Raw genomic sequence first — 20,522 nt, forward strand, 5'->3', positions numbered from 1 at the left:
AGGCATCCTCAGAAGGTAGCTCATGAAAATGAGGTAACATGGTGATGAATTGGGATTTAAGTTCAAATTTGTTTCCCTGTGCAGCAGGCAAACGTATACATGAGGGTTGTGCTGTTCGGGCTGGATAAAATCTATCCCTAAGGCTTTTGGGTGCTACCTCATCTGCAATGTCTATAGGTATAGGTTGAATCTCGACTTTTGTTTCTGTGTCTGTATCTAATTCTGATTTAATTGATCTTTCTAATCGGTTCACAGAGTTTCGTACCCAACCAGTACTCATGCAAAGATCAAAATCACCAAGGCAAACAAACAAGCAACTAAAAATATGCAATAATTAAATCTAATATAAACTAGAAAAAAAATTACTAAAATTAAAACACTTCGAATAGTTAAGAATTTAATAAAAACTCTTCCCTGGCAGCAGCGCCAAAAACTTGTTTGCACAAAATTATACCGCAAGCGCACGGGTCAATCGTAGCTACGGGTCGAACTCAAGGAAGAGCTATTAAACCTCTTAAATTAGGCAAAGTGAACAATTATCAAAATATTACTACTAATTATCTACTGATTATCTAATCTAAATGATTACATTAAAGCCAATTTAGTAGTCTAACAATTTTTCAATTAACAGAAACAACTTCTCTAATCTAAGGGAAACCTATTCAAGCAATTTAACTACTAAATTTTTTTTATATATATAATAAATTAAATGACTGATTTGATTGAGAATTTTAACCACTAATTTAGTCACTAATCTAACAGAATAATTATTTAATTTAATGAAAAACTTAAAGAACTATATAGGTGCAAAGTTGTAAAACTATTGGAATGTTGCCTAAAATTCAAATAAAAAGTCTTAGGGTTAGAATCCACCATAGGTTAGACAAAAATTATTAGTTTCTATATATAGATTCGCTTCTATCACAATCTTGAATTAGATTGACTTGTACAGATGATCAATCCGATCAATGAAGAATCCAATCAATGGATGACATTTCCCATGAGTAATCGATCAAGTACACAAACAATTTTCAATATCTATACAAGTCTCTATAAGTTCTCATCAACGATCACATATACAAGACAAAATCAATGGCATATATGATCTATAATTCGAATTTACAACCCCTTGTATATGAAAATTATATTCACAAAATTGAATCTAGACCGTTAGATCACACAAACTAACAAATTTAATCTACCCTTAAGGCTTCATCTAAACCCTAAGATTAAAAATTTAGCTACTCATCATTGATTCAAAACACAAATAATAAAAGATTACCATGATCAATAATCTAAACTAAAAGAAATAAAAATAAACAATAATTCAAAAGAATAAGAGTGCTTCCCCTTTAATTGAATTGTCCAAGTACAAGCATATTCCAAAAGAAAGAAAAGAAATTTTCGACCCTCCTCTTCAAAACTCCTCTCCAATTCTCCTTGGATGATTCATGATGACTGAGCTTTCTTGTGAATTTGAGTTCTTGGAATTGGTTGATGGTAGCCATGGGAAAGAAAAAAATACTCACTTCTCTTTCTTTTCTTTTTTTTAAGATGGGCCAAATCCCAAGAGGGTTGCACGATTCTCTTTTTTAAATTGATTAAATGACCCCTTTTCAATTGGATTCTTCCCCCAAGTCGGTGGATTACTTGACGAATTTTTGTGGGCCCCACTTATATCATACGTATTTACAAAGGAGACTATGACTTTCTAAATAGTGTAAGAGAGAGTAACCCAAAAAGTTGAAGTAACCCAAAACGTTGAATAGAACTCATTCAATTACCATATTTTGTTTCCCAAAATATCCTTCTTTCCCAATATCATCTTGCTAGCATCTTCTTTTTCACATATCCTTTCTTAATTGAAGACTCAACAAAAGTGGCAGATTTTTGCTTTCAAATTGATTCCAGTAACAAATTACCTTTTTTTAATTTGCATGCAAAACTCCAAGGGTCCCACTTTCTTGAACCGAATTGAAAGAATAGAGTATTTCTAAAACAAAACAGTAGTGAATCTCTCCCATAGTTGGCCGGAAGTGAATAAGCATGAGAGGGCCACACCATACATGAGACACACATGGTATAATGCATAAGTGGCATCCGAGAATCAACTCCATCAAACAATCCGGACCATCCATTCAACGGGATGAAATTCAGCTATTTTCTTTTCCACTTAATGGTGCCAACAAAATAAGGGAATTGCTATTAAAAAAAAATCTACCGAAATAGGGAGTGATATGGGCGGCTAAACAGTAAGGGATGAGAGAGAGTAGGGTCGGTTGGAGTTATTTGGGCTCATCCAAACCATCCATTTGATTGGGTCGGTTGATAATGGGGAGATAAAATAAGAAACGAGAGGGGAGTATAAAGAAAGAGAGTCGGCTAGGGGAGAGAAAGAAAATAAAGGAAAAATGAGAGAAAAAAGGATCGTGGGCTATAATATAGGGAGAGATGAGAGTGAGTGAAAGTTGTGTAATGTTTTCAAGGGATGAGATGAGTTGTGAGAATAGGAAAGAAATACGGAGCCGTGGGATAAAAGGGTATAAAGGGGAGAGAGTTTTGAGTTAATATGGAAAAACCAACTTTGGATGGAAGAGAAAGTGCGAGAGAGACAAATAGATACGTGGGATTGAATTTCCATTTTTCCTCTTCTTTGGTTTGTGAAACTACCTTTTCGTCCCCACTTTTCCCAATAATTGCAAGTTTGCCATATAGTTTCGCAAATGCTTAATCTACCCTTCCAATGTAATGCACACAAAACAACTTTTTTTGCTTCTTCTATGCGTTGATCTCCAAGGAATGGTCTATACCATCCATTCGACTTGCTTCATAATAAATAGCTGCCCATTGACTTTCCAAAACGTAATCTTGACCGTCCAATGGTGTGATCATCCAAATCAGCCATGTATCTCCTTCGTAGTCCGTAGATCCGGTGAAATTTCATATGAGATGAGATTGTGTTGATACCGATTTCGATCCAAAGCTTGCACTCTACAAATCCGGTAAATTGGATCACCCATTTGATCTTCGAATGAGATCGTATCTTCACTTGATCTCAGCCATTGATTGCATTTCACACTTGATCAATTCACCAAAGAACTTTCCAAGCTTGGATTTTCCTTGTAATTCCATCTCCTTAGCACATTTTCCATGGATTTTTTTGAAAATAACCTGAAACATAAAAAAACAAGGGAAAATACCTTCGGTAGCACTGTTATAAGTAGAAAATAAGGATTCTTAACAACTAATATTCACACATAAATGTGCTCATCAATAATCATGTCAATAAAAGGGTCATCATGCACAAATAAAACAAAATAACTTTACTTATTGATGCACCATGCGACATTTTCTCTAATGGTATCTCTTATGGCTTTTAATGCGGATGCTTAAGAGGGAAGAAGAAGAGAAATAAGAACTGAAGAACATAAATTAGAAAAGAAGAAGAAGATGGGAGCAATGCTCAATCCAATTGATATTCCATCAATTACATAAGTTAATCAAAATCCAAAATCCATCTAAAGATGGTTTCTAGCCCTTTAAATAAAAGACAACAAGAGAAAATTCGTTCAAGCTCCTCCACAAGCTAGCTTAGGGACTTACATAGCGAACTGACAAAATTTGATTAGCTTGGGAGCCCACAGACATAGTCCACTAAAACTACCATAACTTTTTAACCACTTATCCAATTTTCGAGCACAAATACTTGTTGGAAATGTCTAAAAATATCTACAACTTCTTAGTTTACCACTTTTCCAAATTCTATCATATAGAATTCAAAAAATAAGGTTAAAAAATGGGTAGCAACATTATAGCAGGAATACAATTCGGAACTCCACCCAAGCCACCTACGCATGACCTGGCTGCCATGTTGGCACTGTATCATCATCTTCGGATGAGAAAGTACTCACCCACGAGTTCTCATCAAACTCTTCATGATATGTTCTCAAGTCTTGAACATTGAAAGTTGAATGAGTGTCGATATTTGGAGGGAGCTCAATCTTGTATGCATTATGATTAGGGGTGGACATAGTTCGGGTTGGTTCGGTTCTAGGGTATCCCCAAAACCAACCAATCCCTATCGGCTCCCAACATTGGGAACTAGAACCGAACCATGGAACCATTGAACTGAACCGAACAAGAACCGATCTTGATCAGGTTGGTTCAGTTCGGTTCTGGGTCTACCCAACTTTTTTTTTTTTTTACTAAAGGATATAAGAGTAAAAACAACCGAAAGCCAACCAGGAACTCCAAAAGTACATCTGATGAATTTTAAGATCTTAGAGATGAGTGTTCTCTAATGTTTGCTACTATTTCGTCAGCAATCTGTGTCAACTCGTAAGCCTAGATCGAATAGTTATATAGAGTAAAGTTTTTCTAGTCGGCCGACTAGAGAAGCTTCTCTAGTCCGCCGACGAAAAAATATAGTGTGCCCACATTATTTGGATAATCCAAAACATTCATTTGATAGGCCCTCGCATAGATCGAGTGTGCCCAAAAAATCAGCTACATAGGATCATCCTAAACCTTTGATTTGTGGAGGTTAAAAATGGATAGATTTTTGGAGTTTATACGCGTCCATTTTAACCTCCATAAATCGAAGGGTTAGGATGATCCTATGGAGATGATTTTTTAGGCACATCCTATCTATGTCAGGGCCCATCAAAGGAATGCTTTGGACCATCAAAACAACGTGGGGTCACTGTGTTTTTGACCTCCACTGTCCATTTTTAACCTCCACAAATCGAAAGGCTAGGATGATCCTATGCAGCTGATTTTTTGGGCACATCCTATCTATGATAGGGCCCATCAAAAATCAGATCCTATGGAGCTGATTTTTTGGGCACACCCTATCTATTTTTAACCTCCACGTCGACCGACCCTGTATAAAATTTCATTTGTACTTTAAAAGTTCAGGTGCTTTTGGGCCATGGTCTTTGGGCTTAAGTCCTAGGTTTTCAAACACATTTTTGGGTGTGTGTATGATTTTCAAAGATGTGAAAAGTTAAGTATGAAAACCATTTCAAAACCTTTTGAAAGTGCATTTAAACATAAAATCAAGAGGACTCTAAATACATTCTAAAAATGAATACCATTGAGACTTCTTGGAATGTGTAGGCTCCTTTGCACTTCCATGGACTTCTTTAGCTTGAGGTGAACATCTTCAACTTGTCTTGGCTTTTGTGACTTCCTCCAATCTTCAAATCATGTTGTGAGGTGCATGAGGTGTCACCATGGCATGTTCAACTCCAAGCTCCTTCTTGACACTTGCTAGGAACTTGTGGAATCTTCATGATGAGCTTCTTGATTTGAACATCTTCAAATGAGAATTTCTTCACTGTAGGTGCAAGCTCTTGGTTCCTTTGCTTCTTGATCCACAAGCCATGTGTTGTGAAGAGTTGGGTAATGGCGATTATGAAATGAAATTTCTGTGTACAACACAACACCTCAAAGCGACACATTTGTCCATAAATGCTAATCAATTTGGTTTGCTAGCATCAAAACAAGAAGGTAAGGTGAATGATTAACCCATGGGAACCCTTGGGCTTACGTTCTCCCCATTTTTTATGATGGCAAACAAAATTGATTAGAGAGGCAGAAGATATTAAACAAATAGATGAATAAGCATTAAATATTATAAACAATTAAGCCATGCTCCCCCTCACTATATACACAAGCGTAAAATGATAATGTAAATCATATGGTGCATATACAATTGGACTACCTAATCAATTTTCAAAATTCTCCCCCTTTTGGCAACAGCAAAAAGGTAGGGATATGCAAGTGAAAGTGCAAGTGGGGTGCCAAGATGAATGATAGCTTATATAAGCTATATATATTGTATATGATATGACATTCAAGCTCATATGATGCTTATCAAAATAGAAAATAAAGTAAAGTGCATGATAAGCCCTTTTTTTTAATTTGATCTAAAGATCTGCATGGTAAGCACAAGTATGGGGGCAATAAACCATGTGAGCACATCACAATGATCTATATAAACATGAGTATATAATTATTTAGCTCTCCCCCTATTTATTTGTCATTAGCCGTAGGTGAAACCTATGTATTAGGGCATGACAGAAAATGGTTAAACTGGTTAGTGATTTGAATACTTGGGCTTATTTTGCAACTTTTGAAGCAGATAAGTATCTACCTGAGCGAGAATATCCTCGGATTGATGACATAACCATTTAGGTTCATAAATTGCTTCGAATGGGGGTTTTCTTGTCATAGGGCAGACAAGTCTCTTCTTGAGCATGAACATGCTCAAAACTATAAAATAACTTTTGAGTTCCAGTTGCTTGCCCTTAGAGGAATATATATTTGCAAGTGAAAGCTTCCCCTGACTATGTGCATCTAATCTAAATGTAATAGTTCAGGGCATATAGAACCCATGATTTAATTAATCACCTTTAACCATTAGGATTGCTCCATTCATAAAACAATCACACTTTGAATATGAATGGATGATTATTAGACAAAGGATATGAGTTTAAGGCAGATGGTCTAATAAACACATGGATACGCGAATGAACTCAATGAGGTACATATCCATGGCAACCATAAAGCTCAATATACATGATCAAATAAAGGAAGCTTGATACGACATTTCAATTTAATACATCTTGAAATGAAAAAAGTGGTATTTGAAAATCTCTCGAAAGAAGTACAACTAAACTTCTTTTCTTCTATCTGAAACTCTTCTACTGATGAATGTTTAGAAGAGCTTAGATAAATGCTTGACCCTTTTTTCCATGTAAGGGAGCATCTTTTGACAAATCTTTCTGGATTGAGAGATTGGGTATTTGTTTTAAATCTTCTCCTTCATCAAAAAGTCATCCTTGAGAGGATGAACATGAAGTGCACATGCCAGCCTTTAGTCATGACCATCTTATTACATCTAGCATGATAGAAGGAGACAAGTACCAAAGACAAGCTGTGAATGACTGATAATTTTAAATCAATCAATTTGAGTTCTCCAAAGCTAAAATCTTGGAAGAGATGATGGAACATGACAAGCTCAAAGAATCAATTCTCTCTCCCAAGAGATTGTCAATGGCCTTGGATAAAACCTATGAGGCAAGGCATGACAATACACAATGGCTGTAGATATGTGTATAAATGTATAGCCATTTGATCTTATCATGATGAAAGATGTTCTTTAAAACTCATGATAAGAGACACACTTCATAAGCAATGAGATAAATAGCTCAAGCAATATCCTATGAAGGAGAGTTCTAGAGAGTTTTAAGACTCTAGAACATGATACTTATCATTGGAAATGATGAAACCATATGAATACATCCAAGATAAGTATAAAGCCTAAGAAGATATGATACCTAGCAGACCATGCACCCCCTCGGTATCTAACACAACAAAATCTACGGAAAATAAAAAATCACCTACTTTAACTAACGCATCATCAACCATCCCTTTGGGTGTTTTAATTGATCTATCCGCCAATTTAAGAGTGATGGTGGTTGGTTTGAGGTCTCCTAATCCTAGGTGCTTAAATATAGAAAAGGCAAGAGATTTACACTTGCACCCAAATCCAAAAGAGCATGTTCAATATTTGTGTTACCAATAATGCAAGAAATAGTAGGACATCCTGGATCCTTATACTTAGCCACCATTTGTTGAGACAAGATGGAACTTATATTTGAGCACATTAGTTGTGCGTTTTTGTGGGCACAAATCTTTCAACACTTTGGCATAAGTAGGAACCTGAGAAATCGCATCTAATAAAGGAATGTTAATTTGCACTTGTTTAAACACATTTAAAATTTTATCCACGGCATCCATCTTCTTATTATTAGCAAGTCTCATTGGAAAATGAGCTTTAGGCACATACTCCTTTTCAGGTGGAGAAATTGCCTGCTCTTCACTTACCTGTTCGGGTTCCGCAGTTGAACTTGTGAGAGGGGAGTCTTTACTTACCTCTTTGGCTATCTCTTGATGATCTTTAGAGGGTTCGGATCTGACATCCTCCTTGTGGTAATCTCTACCACTCCATAAAGCATATACGGCATTACATTCGTTGGAGGGCTCTTGCAGTGGCAAAATTGGTTGAATGGCATTCAACTGATTTGGCTGTACCTGTTGATTCACATTCATATTCACGTTCCTTGGATTAGGAACGGGTTGACTTGGCATCTTTCCCTTTTCCCTCTCATGCAACGCCATGGCAAGTTGGGAGATTTGCTTCTCCATGTTGTGTTGGCTTGTCATGAAAGTGCTAGTGAGAAGTTCTATGCTTTTTTCTAAGGAAGCTATGCGTGCTGACTCTCCTTGTTTTTGAAATCCCAGCGGTTGCTTATTTGAAACATTATTAATCATGGGGTTTTGAAAAGTAGGAGGGGAAGGTGATGGCCGAACAAAAGTGGGAGGGAAGGCGGGCCTACGTTGGTCGAATTGGCCTTGGCCTTGGAAATTAGATGGCCCACTTTGACTCCATGAAAAGTTGGGATGATTTCTCCATCCCGGATTATAAGTGCTAGAATAAGGATTATTAGCATAAAGAGCACTCACATTCTCATTAGAATTACCAAATTTAACAAGAGTTGGACACTCTTCCATGACATGGTCCGTGGCTTGACACCAATTACACATGTGAACACTGTGTGCAATTTGATTGACTTGTGAGGGTCCTTTGACAACTATTGCTTCTAGCCTTTTGATTAGGCTATCAAGATTGGCCTCTTTAGCCACGGCACCCTCTGTGAGAAATCCCTTGCTTGAAGTGGCTCTCTCACCGTCTTGAGTGGATTCCCACTCTCTTATTTTTTCCGCCAAATCAAGTAAGAAGTTCCATGCCGCGACCTCATCTGTGAAAGATGTAAAACCGTTAGGACACATGGACTCAAGAAGTTGCTTTGTTTGGTAATCTATGCCCTCATAAACAATTTGGCATAAGTGCCACAAATCAATTCCATGGTGAGGACACTCTTGGAGTAGGTCTTTGAACGTCTCCATAAACTTAGAAAATGACTCTAATGGCTTTTGTTTGAATTGTAAAATATCATTTCTAAGCTTATTAGTTTTATGTAATGGAAAAAACTTTTTTAGGAAAGCGACGGCGAACTCCTCCCAAGTGGTGATGGAGTTCGTTGGTAATCCATAGAGCCACTTTTTGGCTCCATCCTTGAGTGAAAACGTAATAAACCGCAACTTTACCGCATCATCGGTAAGTTGTTGCAACTTAATCAAAGTACACACATCTTCAAACTCACGCAAAAATAAATAAGCATCATCCGAAGGGAGGCCATGAAAATGAGGAAGCAAAGAGATAAATTACGATTTTAGCTCAAAATTAGTGCCTTGTGCAATCGGCAATCTAATGCAAGAAGGTTGCGTGGTTCGAGCCGGATAGAAGCGATCGCGCAAACTCTTGGGCGGCTCTTGTTCTTCCGCCATGACTACTTGATTTGGATTTGGTTCGATGTCTTCCGCCGACTCTAACCGGTTTGCTCTTTCTAGTCGATTGGCCGAGTTCCTCACCCAACCTACGGTTATAGACACAAGAAAACCAAGTAAGAAAGATGGATAGGCAAGAAACCAAAAATATAACTAAACTAAAAATAACTACTAATCTAACACTTCGAATAATTAAGATTCTAATGCAACTCTCTTCCCGGCAACGGTGCCAAAAACTTGTTAGAGATATTAAATAACCGCAAGTGCACGGATCGTGTAAATAAGGGTCGAACTCAGTGAAGAGAAATCTAGTTGTCAATCCTATTCGTGTACCGATTAGAATACTAACTATGATATAATGTTGCCTGGAATTGACTCAGGATTTCCGTGGACTTGACCTCGGAGCCAACACTATATAAGCGTATATTCTATTCAATCTAAGAATCAAATTCAACTAAGATCTTTTTTATTTAAAATCCCAATTTAGGCAAAGTGTACCAAATTTTAATGATCTCTATTGACTACTTATCTAATTTAATTAGAAAATTAAATTCTAAGGGCTTAAATAAATTGAAAAATTACAAAAGTAATTTGGAATATTGTAAAAACCTTAATTCAATATAAAAGAGTACTTAGGGTTAGAATCCACCATGGGCTTGGATTAGATTAATTAATTAAAATAATTTTTGTGTATTGAATTGTATATTTGATAATTAGTCTATGAAAAATAAGATCAATGGATGTCATTGCTCATGAGTAATTTATCAAAGACACTCCAATTTTAAAGGCTATAAAAATATTTATAATGTTCATAACAATCACTCATACGAAAGGGGAAATCAAATGGCATGAATGATTGGTATGCAACAATTATAAACCATTAATTCCATACCATTAAATTTAATTAAAAACCTTTCTCCTTCCCCATGGTTTCATCTAAACCCTAAGTATATATGATTTAGTTACTCATGAAGAAAGTCAAAAAAATAAAAATAAAAAGTAGAAAGAAGAGAATTGCCATTAAGAACTTGAGAAGGAAAAAGAAAACAAAAAAGAACTCTATTTTAATTGAAATTGAAAGCAAAAATACATCAAATTGTAATTTAAAATAAAGAGCAAAATAAGAAAAACTTATTCTTTTTCTCCTTAAATGGTTGAATCATTGTCCTCCTTCAAGCCTAGATAGGATTCCTCTCGTCGATACAAGTCCAACGGATCTGACCACGCTCGAATCGGAGCTAAAACGAAGAAGTTATGGTCCGTTGAAGTTTTAGAAAAAAATAAAAAAAACTGCTGAAGACGCGACGAGACGAGACGAGACTAAAAATTCAAGAAAATGGGAGAGAGTTCAAGAGAGATTGATATATAGATTTTGGGTGAGAAGGGTTGCTAAATTAAGTGATTGAAAAAGATGTAAGGTGGAGATTAAAGAGCTAATCTTAGGAAACAAATGAAAGGACAAGATTAAGGCTTGAATGGGCTTTCTATATCTCTTCTAAAAAAACACATAGGTTGCTTTCCTTTTTCTTTTTTTTTCCAAAGGTTTGTCTAAAACCTTATAATTATTTTGTAAAGCAACTTTATAAATGGTAGTAAAATAATGAAAAGTTTTCAAGTTGAGGAATATGTGCATGAAAGGACCAAATTGTCCCTATCTTTCGAATGAATTGCAACCATGCCATATACTTTCGCAAATGGTAAATCTACCCTTCCTTTGTAATGCACATAAACAACTAATAATTCCCTAATCCTCTCTTGATCATTTCAATCTCAATCATTGGAATTAAGATCCTTTTTCTTTTCTTGTTTTTCATCATCCATCCTTGAAATTTAATCTTTCAAAGCAAAATAAGGGGGTGTGGCATTATCAATTTGATCCTACTAAAGCATCATGTCAATTCGGCCAACTAAAACATCTTGGAACTTTGGATTCTCATGGCAATTGGTCATTTCTTCACTATTTTCATATGTTAAGCTCAATTTCCTTCATAATTCCGATAAAAATCCTGAAACAACAAAAACAATAAAAATACCTTAGTAGCACCGCTTAAAACATAAAATATGCATGCATCCTACCACTACCATTGACACATAAATGTGTTCATCAATGGTCAATAACTTAACACCTTATGTGAGAAATTCAACCAATAATGAAGACTCGAATTCAGAGACGAATTCTTTCAAACAAGGGGGGAATGATGCAGCCTCGATTCATGTAAGAGACAGGCTAGACCATCCAACGGTTCTAAGAAGATCATCCCTCATTCGAGCACAACATAAGGCCCAAGCCCAACTTGAACCCACAAAGCATAAAGGCCAGCTCCAGCCCAAGATCATGGGCATGCCAATTCAGGCCTGATCCATATGCATTTTTGTCATAATGAACCTGGTCAATTTTGATACACATTTTTGGACCTGTAAATGGACGAATCAGAGAACATGCTTAACTAAGAAGTTGTAGGTATTTGAATTATATTTCCAACAGATATTCATGGTCTTAATTTGGCCCAATGGTTAAAGCGTTATGACTATTTTGGTAGACTGTGTTTGCTAGCATTGACTAGTAAATGTGTTTAGAGTTCCTAAGCTATTAATGATTTATGTGAGTCCCTAAACTAGTTAGTGGACTAGTTTGAAAGAATTTTCTCATGTGTTTTTCTATTTAAAGAGTATCAAACATATGTAATGAAGTTTTTAGTGAATATTGAATGAAAATTTGCTTATTGCATTTTTCCTTGAACCTTGAAGAGTTCTTCCTTGAAACCTAGAAGAGTTTCACTCCTTCCTTGAAGAGTAGGAGCTTTCCTCTATTGTTTGCATCCTTGAAGAGTTGCAAACCATCAATCTTGAAGAATTGATGTTATCCACCTTCCTTGGCAGCCTAGAAGAGTAGCCATTGAAGTTGTCACCTTTACCCTGATTTTATTCTTTGCTGGACCACCTACTTCCATCTTGTTTTCGAGTGACTTACAATATTTTTCTAAGACAATTTTCTTCATCAAAGTTCTAGATCATTGAGTCCTTGAAATTTTGGTTTTAGAATCATGTCATTTCGACCTATATTGAAGGAGATACACCCATTTTACCGAACTCGCATGAATCTATTTTCTTGTATCCAAGTCATTGTGCAATTGAGTGTCTTTCTTTGTCACTCTCTCGATCCTTAGTCCAAGAAGCCTAGGAGAGGCTTGCATCACATACTTACTCACCTAGGGCGAATGAGATGTCTAAGAAAGAATTTGAGTGGATTTCCATAGACATGACTTTTAACACTCAGTTTTGCTAGAAATGATATTCTTCCTAAGTTGAATATACAAAGATCTAGGAAATGCCAAAATTGTCATAAAAAGAGTTCAAGAATGAAGGGATGAACTTGAAAGATCAATATGAACTCGATGGCCAAAAGAGTGGTCAATTCTCATGAAAGCACATATATGGTTTTCACATTACAATTTTCTATTCTGGATTTACTTTATGGATGCTAAGTGCATAAGTGATGTGATTTGCACTTAGATAAGCTTTATCAAAAAGAATATTCAATAAAGTACAAAGATGTAGTCTACAACTAGTATAGCACTGTTTTGGCTTATAGACTATAGCATGGATACGATGTGATCATTAAAGTACAATTTGCAAAGATACATTTTATTAAAAACATTAATAATGATGGTATGTATCTAAGCTTAAAAATGAAATGATATATCATTTAAGCACAAGAATTCTAGATGCTAAAATATTAAGCTTGAAATGAAGTATCTAAAATGAAGAATACATATGATTTAGCAATTAAGCACAACCTATTACACTAACATATTCAATGAATGTTTTGAATGGGGGATTTTGGAACACAAATCCCTTTGGTTCCTACCAAGTTTGTTTGCAGGAGTGTATCTGTTCTAACTCAAACAAACTTGTTTGACTTCACAAATCTAAGCTTACACCTAGATTTATGACGTCCTAATCGACCACAATAAGTACATGAGTAATGATTGGTAGATGAGGAACATAAAGAACCACAAGTATGCACATGATGACAAACATGTTTGTATTTCTTTTCTTGCAATCTTTGGTTCTTTATGGAGAGTTCTTCATTTACTAATTTATCTCATTTTATTGATCTTCAAGGCAATTTACTTGTTGAGAAAAATTAGTTTTTAATTTTTCTTCATTTTCACAAACAAGTTTATATTTTTCATTTAAATCCTTGTTTGTGTTTTCAAGGCTTTCATTTTCTTTTCCAAGGATATTACCTTGTTTAATTAAATCATCATTTTTATTTATCAAAATTTTGCTCAAATGACTTAATTTTTCATTTCTTTTCAAACTTTCATTAACTTCCGATTTTTAATTTTTAATTTGCTTTTCTAAATTGGAAATTGAATGTTTGAAAGAATTTTCTTTTGCAAAAGATTTTTGAAAAGTCTCTTTTTTTTTTCAAAAACGTCTTTATCATTTGAAGAGAGACTATCATTTTTCTCATAAAAGTTTTCAAGATTAGTCTAAATATCTTTTGCATTTGTACATGATGAAATTTTATCAAAAGCATTGGGACATAGTCCACAACATATTATGATAATAGCTTTTGAATTTAACAAAAATAATTTTGCATCATTTTTAGTGCATTTCCTTGGAATAGAAAATCCCCTTTCAATGATATCTAAGATGTCAAAATCTATGGATTTGAGAAAAGCAAACATTGTTACTTTCCAAGCTCTACAATTTGTTCCATCAAAGAATGGAGGAATTATAGCGGATTGTCCTAACTCAAAATCCATTTGGATTGTCACAGATCTTTATCTCTTGTAGATTTTGAATTTCCAAATCTCTTGAAGAGCCTAGGCACTGATACCAAATGAAATTGGGTGTGACAACCCAAGAGGGGGGCTGAATTGGTTAATTAAAAATTTTGGGCATAATTAGTTGTGTTATTAAAATTAATTTACTAATTAAGCACTAATTAATCTAACCCTTGTTTTAAATATGCAAGACAAACAATCTAGGGTTTAGATGATACTTTAAGCCTATATACTCTAACCCGTGTTCAATAAAATGTAAACACAAATAAAGGGAAGAGATTACCAATCACCAAACGTGCAAGAGAAGAAGGAGAGGAGAAGCAACCATAAGGAACACACGATTTATAGTGGTTCGGTCTATCACAAGACCTACTCCACTCTTCCAAGTTTACATCCTTCGATCTCCACTAAAAAGATGAGATTCTTCAACAGGCGAATCTCCAAGCCGTACACCAACTCCTTCAACTCCAAAGGAGACACACCCTTTTTCGCACGAAACCTTGATGAGGGATACACCCTCTTATAAGGTCTTCTCCTTTCTTAACGGGCAGAAGAGTAGACCCTCACAACATCTTCACCTTTGTTACCGGGCCGAAGAGAAGACCCTCAAATACAAATGAAGAAATAAAAGAAAAACTCTCTTGCCTCTTAGATAGGAGGATTACAAACTTTGATAGCTCACCAACACTCCAAGCAAAGATAAAATGTAAAGCCTATGGAGTTCCTCTTGATAGAATGTGCAAATGCAAGTTCAAAGAGGTTTAGCTTTTGATAGAAAGGTTTTAGCTCAAGGAAATGGGATTTGATATTTTCAAAAATGTTCAAAAGCTTGTAGAGATAGGTTTTAATCATGTATATATAGTGTATTTGAAAATATGACCGTTTGGGGTAAAACTGTAAAACTGGCTTGAAAAAGTCAAGCAGAAAACGCCCAAACGGCTAGTTTGCTCGACCGCGGCGGTCGACCGAGCCTTCGCGGTCGTCCACCCCTATCGGACGCCCTTTTATATTTTCAAATTTCTTACCGTCGCGGCCGACCGGCCCCATGATGGTCGTCCGGCGAGGTCAACCTGTTTGCTCAAAAATTCGGATCAAAATCCTATCTCGGTCGACCGACCCACGGTGGTCACCCCCCAAACCCATGACTGAATGTTTCTGTTGGTCGACCGGCCCGATAATTTTTGAGATGCCCTAGAATTCCAGGTTCCATCCCTCGGTCACCCGGAATAGCCTGGTCGACCTTCCCTGTATAAAATTCCAGTTTTACTTTAAAAGTTCAGGGGCTTTTGGGCCATGATCTTTAGGCTTAAGTCTTAGGTTTTCAAACACATTTTTGGGCGTGTGTATGGTTTTCAAAGATGTGAAAAGTTAAGTACGAAAACCATTTAAAAACCTTTTGAAAGTGCATTTAAACATAAAATCAAAAGGACTCTAAATACATTCTAAAAATGAATACCATTGAGACTTCTTGGAATATGTAGGCTCCTTTGCACTTCCTTGGACTTCTTTAGCTTAAGGTGAACATCTTCAACTTGTCTTGGCTTTTGTGACTTCCTCCAATCTTCAAAATATGTTGTGAGGTGCATGAGGTGTCATCATGGCATGTTCAACTCTAACCTCATTCTTGACACTTGCTAGGAACTTGTGGAATCTTCATGATGAGCTTCTTGATTTGGACATCTTCAAATGAGGATGTCTTCAGGTGCAAGCTCTTGGTTCCTTTGCTTCTTGATCCACAAGCCATATGTAATGGCGATTATGACATGAAAATTCCTATATACAATACAACACCTCAAAGCAACACATTAGTCAATAAATGCTAATCAATTTGGTTTGCGCGTCTCAAAACAAGAAGGTAAGGTGAATGATTAACCCAGGAATCCTTGGGCTTACAGGTTCCATTAGTCTCTAGATGATGATATCTTATGTTTCCAATCGAGTGTGACAACCTTTTATTTTTAGAATTTCTTAGGGTGTTCCCCATTTTTATCATTCTCCGCTTCTTAGGGTAATTTTTGTCATTCCCAATATGTCAGAGATTATCCCGAAAGATTGTCTGAGAAATCATGAAGGACTTCGAGTATTTTTGAAAAACCTATTACTTTTAGAATTTCTCAGGGTTTTCCCCATTTTTATCATTCTCTGCATCTTAGAGGTATTTTGGTCATTCCCAATGTGTCTGAGATTATCCCGAAAGATTGTCTGAGAAATCATGAATGATTTCGAGTATTTTGAAAAATCTGTTATTTTTAGAATTTCTAAGGGTTTCTATCTTTCTTGAAAATTTTATGTTCTAGGGGGCATTTTGGGCATTTCTAGAGAATTTCAAATGGTCCTATTTAATGTCATTAATCATCTTAAGTGAAGTTTATTACTTTCTATTTTTGAAGTTTCCCTCGCATACTTGCTATTTTTTAACTTCACCCTTAAAGGGGTATTCCAGGTCGAGGGTATTTTGGTCTTTTTTTATGTGTTGATCAAACGAGGTCATTTTGGGCAAAAACGATTATTCCAAGGGGTGAATAAGGTTAGGCCATGTGTGTAGGACCCACCATGTACATCACATGGTGTGGGCCCACCATTTAAAATTTCGAATTATTATTTGAAATGGGTTGGATTTCATGAAAGATGAGAAAGAGAAGGGGCTAATATGATCAATGACTAAACCAGCCATAACTTTTTAACCACTTCTCCAAAAAGTTCGTAGCTATACTTGTTGGAAATATTTCGAGAAGGGCTATAACTTTCTAGTTTACAACTTTTTTGTGATTCTTCCACGAAACAAGTCAAGAGCTTTAAAATCAAGCAGGGCCATTTGTACACAATTTTCAGCTCAATAAAATTATCATAACTCTTTAACCGATTTGGTACATTTAAAGCATAAATATGCGTTGGAAAGATCTTTCAAAGGGCTACAACTTTGTAGTTTATGACTTTTCGTGATTCTTACGTTAAATAGGTAAATAATGGGCTTTAAAGTTGGGCAGTGCTTTTTGGACGGAAATCTCCAAACAAATCTTTGGAAAAGATGCTTTCTTATGAAGAAGTTTCTAGAAAAGTCATGAGAAGTCTTCTTTAATACAAAATAGAATTTCTTGGAGATTATGATAGCTTTTTATGTTGAATTTAGAAACACAAACAATTAAGTAACAAGAGGGAAAAGCAAGCTAGTGGAGAGAATTAGAAAGAAAACAAGAATCGCAATTCTCACATGGGAAGTTGCTATACTAGTTTTTGCCCTATCTTTCTCTACAAAAAGAGATTGAACCAACCCTTTTAGCACTCTTGGATAAATATCCAGCCATCCCTCTCTTCTAAAAAAAATTCGTCCACCTCTTATGGTGGAATAATTAGCCATATTTCTTTGAAAAAAGTCCATCTCCTTCATCTAATTTCAACTGTTATTCGAAGTGGCTCTTCTCTACGACAACTATGGGTTTTCTATTTACATATCAAAGGGCTGGACAAAGTGTATATCTCGGATTACAAGCCCTAGAGACTTTGGATCTGCGATCAAAGGTTAGTATCTTAAACTCTTTTTGGTTAAAAACTAGTAACATGTTTAGGAGTATTCATTTCCTGTTCTTTCATGTTTCTTGCGAAAAATTCCTGGGATTTCGTTTTGCATAATCATAATAAGATTCATGATGGGCCAATTCATGTAATTATTGATTTTAGTGGAAGAAAATCTTTTTTACATGAAGAAAATAAGATGTTCAATGAATTAGGATTTTAATTGGATTTTGAATCGATTTTCATAGCAACTTGTTTAAAACCAAGGGTTTTTCGCGAAGATATATTTTCTGAGTGTTAATCAAGTTAAAAGAACATTGAAAAAAAAACCGCTTTACGTGTAGAAAAATGATGTTCTACGAATTAGGATTTCAAATGGGTTTTAAGTCGATTTTCAAAGCAACTTGTTCGAAACCAAGAGTTTTTTGCGAGGTAATATTTTCTGAGTTTAATTTGAGTTAAGAGACTATAAAAAATCTAAAAACTTCAGTGGAAATGGTTCATCTAGATAGTTTTAAAATTCGTTCAAAAAATACCCAGAAAAAGGATATTTGATGAATAAAAGTTCGTTTGCATGTCAAAATAATTCTAAATCTAAATTTTTTTTATTCTCAGTAGATTTTTAATTTTTGAAGATCATAGGGAAAGTTTGAAAGGATTTCATATTTATTTGTTGTTTTTTTTGGATTTTTTGATAAAAAATCAATATTTTCTACATGTACAAAGGAGTTGTTACAAAATTAACTCTTCGGAAGCTAAAATTTTTTAACAAAGTGAACTGGCTCCGAAAAATCATATGATAAATTTTTTGGAATTTTAGTGCATGTTTTGATATTTTGTATTGATTTTTACTCGATTCGGCCAGAACATAAATAAATCTGTTAAAAATAGTAAACTCAGGAAATAATGTATGAAATTTCTATTGTAATTTTCTATTATTATGACCATATTCTAGTGTTAATATGGATCGATTTGGATGAATTGTTCTATCATTTCCTTTGTAACACTATTGAAATTGCCTAATTTAATTAAAATCATTAAAAATTCATTTTAATTCTAAAAATAGTGAAAAATTTCAGAATATCATAACTTTCCAGGATAAATGTAATCCTCGAGTTGCTGGAATAGGAACCTTATAAATTATTGATTTCGTTCATAACTTGCTATTCTAGGTCATCTTAAATGTGAAGGTTGTATTCATAGTCGCTTATTCATTGTGATCAACCCTGGACTTTTTTGCATCTAAATTTAAATATATTGTTGGATCCAAGGTCTTTGTCCACGGAAATTCTGAGAAAATGCCAGGCAACAGTATATCATAATTTATTTTCCAAATAGTGTAAGTGTAGAAAGCACGATTCACTTCCATGAATCCAACCCAAGCATGGAAATAGCCAACCCTTAGAGCCTTAGATTTTTCCTAAATTCTAGGAGTTAGGAAACCTTAAAAGATGAAAAATTATTAACTTAATAATTTGGGTTGGGCAAACCCAAGTTCAAATTAATCTCAAAACCATTGGATCACGGTCCCACCTCGTAGGAGTCCTTAGAGCCCCTTTAGGAACACTTACGTCACGTCGTATTCTAGGTCTTAGCGAGTCCTAGAGTTAGGAGTCCAGTCAGCCTCATCACGGCTGGTTACTACTGATAGCAACTGAGCCATAGATTAGGTTTCACTAGTTAACCCCTTTTCCCTATAGGACATGCCCAGTTAATCTAGGATGTAGGGCCTACCTGCATTAGTCTAGGGAGCGTCTTGCACTTAGATAGGATCATATAGCATCTTAGATTGAGTCCTAGGATAATAAAACGTAATCAACTTGAACTAATTAATTTCTCTCGAAATTATTGAAACAGTTTGTCCAGTCTAGATCGGTGTCCTAGATGAGTTAGGAATGTAGCTTAGTTTAAGCCACCGAACTACGTCGACTTTTATCACAATGAGGCTTGGGTACGTAGGCAACTTGGATGACATTCCAAGCTCAAGTCGACCCTACACACACTCTAGTAGGGTTTTAGGATTTTATTTTGTTTATTTCTTTATCATTTTTCGAGCCCTTAATTAAATTGATTAAAACACTTAGGATTTCCCCAAAATTAGATTTTAGGAGAACTCTCACATAGATTGAACAAAACTGAATTAAGAGAAACAAAAGATACATTTAGGAACCACATTGAAATTAGATTATTTAGTATGTGTGTCTCGTAGTTCGCACATCAAGAGAGTTTAAATGAGCCTTTTAAAAGAAATTTAAGTGAGTTAATCTTTGAAATTGAAGACTGGATAAACGGGAGAGAAAGGTGCGTATGGTGTATTCACCATACCTTCCATTCTCATAATCAAGCAACGGATCTAGACTTCTGGGATCGCAGATCATTGCAGTGTCACGTATGGGTCCTAGGTCTCTTACCTAGGTGGCGACTCTGGTCATTCATTTGCGTGAAATTCGGATTGCTTTAGTGATCCCAAGTTCACGGAAAAGATGATTCATACCAATAATCAAAAGCACACGCCGCTCGCGTTGGTACGAGAGACCAAGAGAGAGGTGAGTCGCGCCCCTCTCGCTGGATCGAGTCCCACAACGTCTACATAGACGTCTATGGCATAAAAAGTAACCGTTGGGGCTTTCCAATGTTGATTTTTGGGTTTATAAAATTACCATTTTACTCCTAAACGGTCATATATGGGTTTCCTTATAGATATAACATTAAATGAAGCATTTAATCACTTCTTCCCATCTTGAAAATCAATTTTACTTACCATCTTAAGGTTTTCAAGCTTTCAAGGATTTTCTT

General features: G+C 35.5%; 1 non-coding gene across 1 annotated transcript; it reads left to right on the top strand.

The window, feature by feature from the left end:
• Window positions 1–8,929: 8,929 nt before the first annotated feature.
• On the top strand, window positions 8,930–9,036 carry LOC143889033 (small nucleolar RNA R71). Its single transcript, XR_013254658.1, has one exon. It is a non-coding gene; the product is annotated as a small nucleolar RNA R71 (small nucleolar RNA).
• The last annotated feature ends 11,486 nt before the right edge of the window (window positions 9,037–20,522 follow it).

This window comes from Tasmannia lanceolata, unplaced genomic scaffold (assembly GCF_043159265.1).
Source record: "Tasmannia lanceolata isolate RefF3 unplaced genomic scaffold, GAP_Taslan_0.1 ptg000012l, whole genome shotgun sequence".
NCBI classification, from domain to species: Eukaryota; Viridiplantae; Streptophyta; class Magnoliopsida; order Canellales; family Winteraceae; genus Tasmannia; species Tasmannia lanceolata.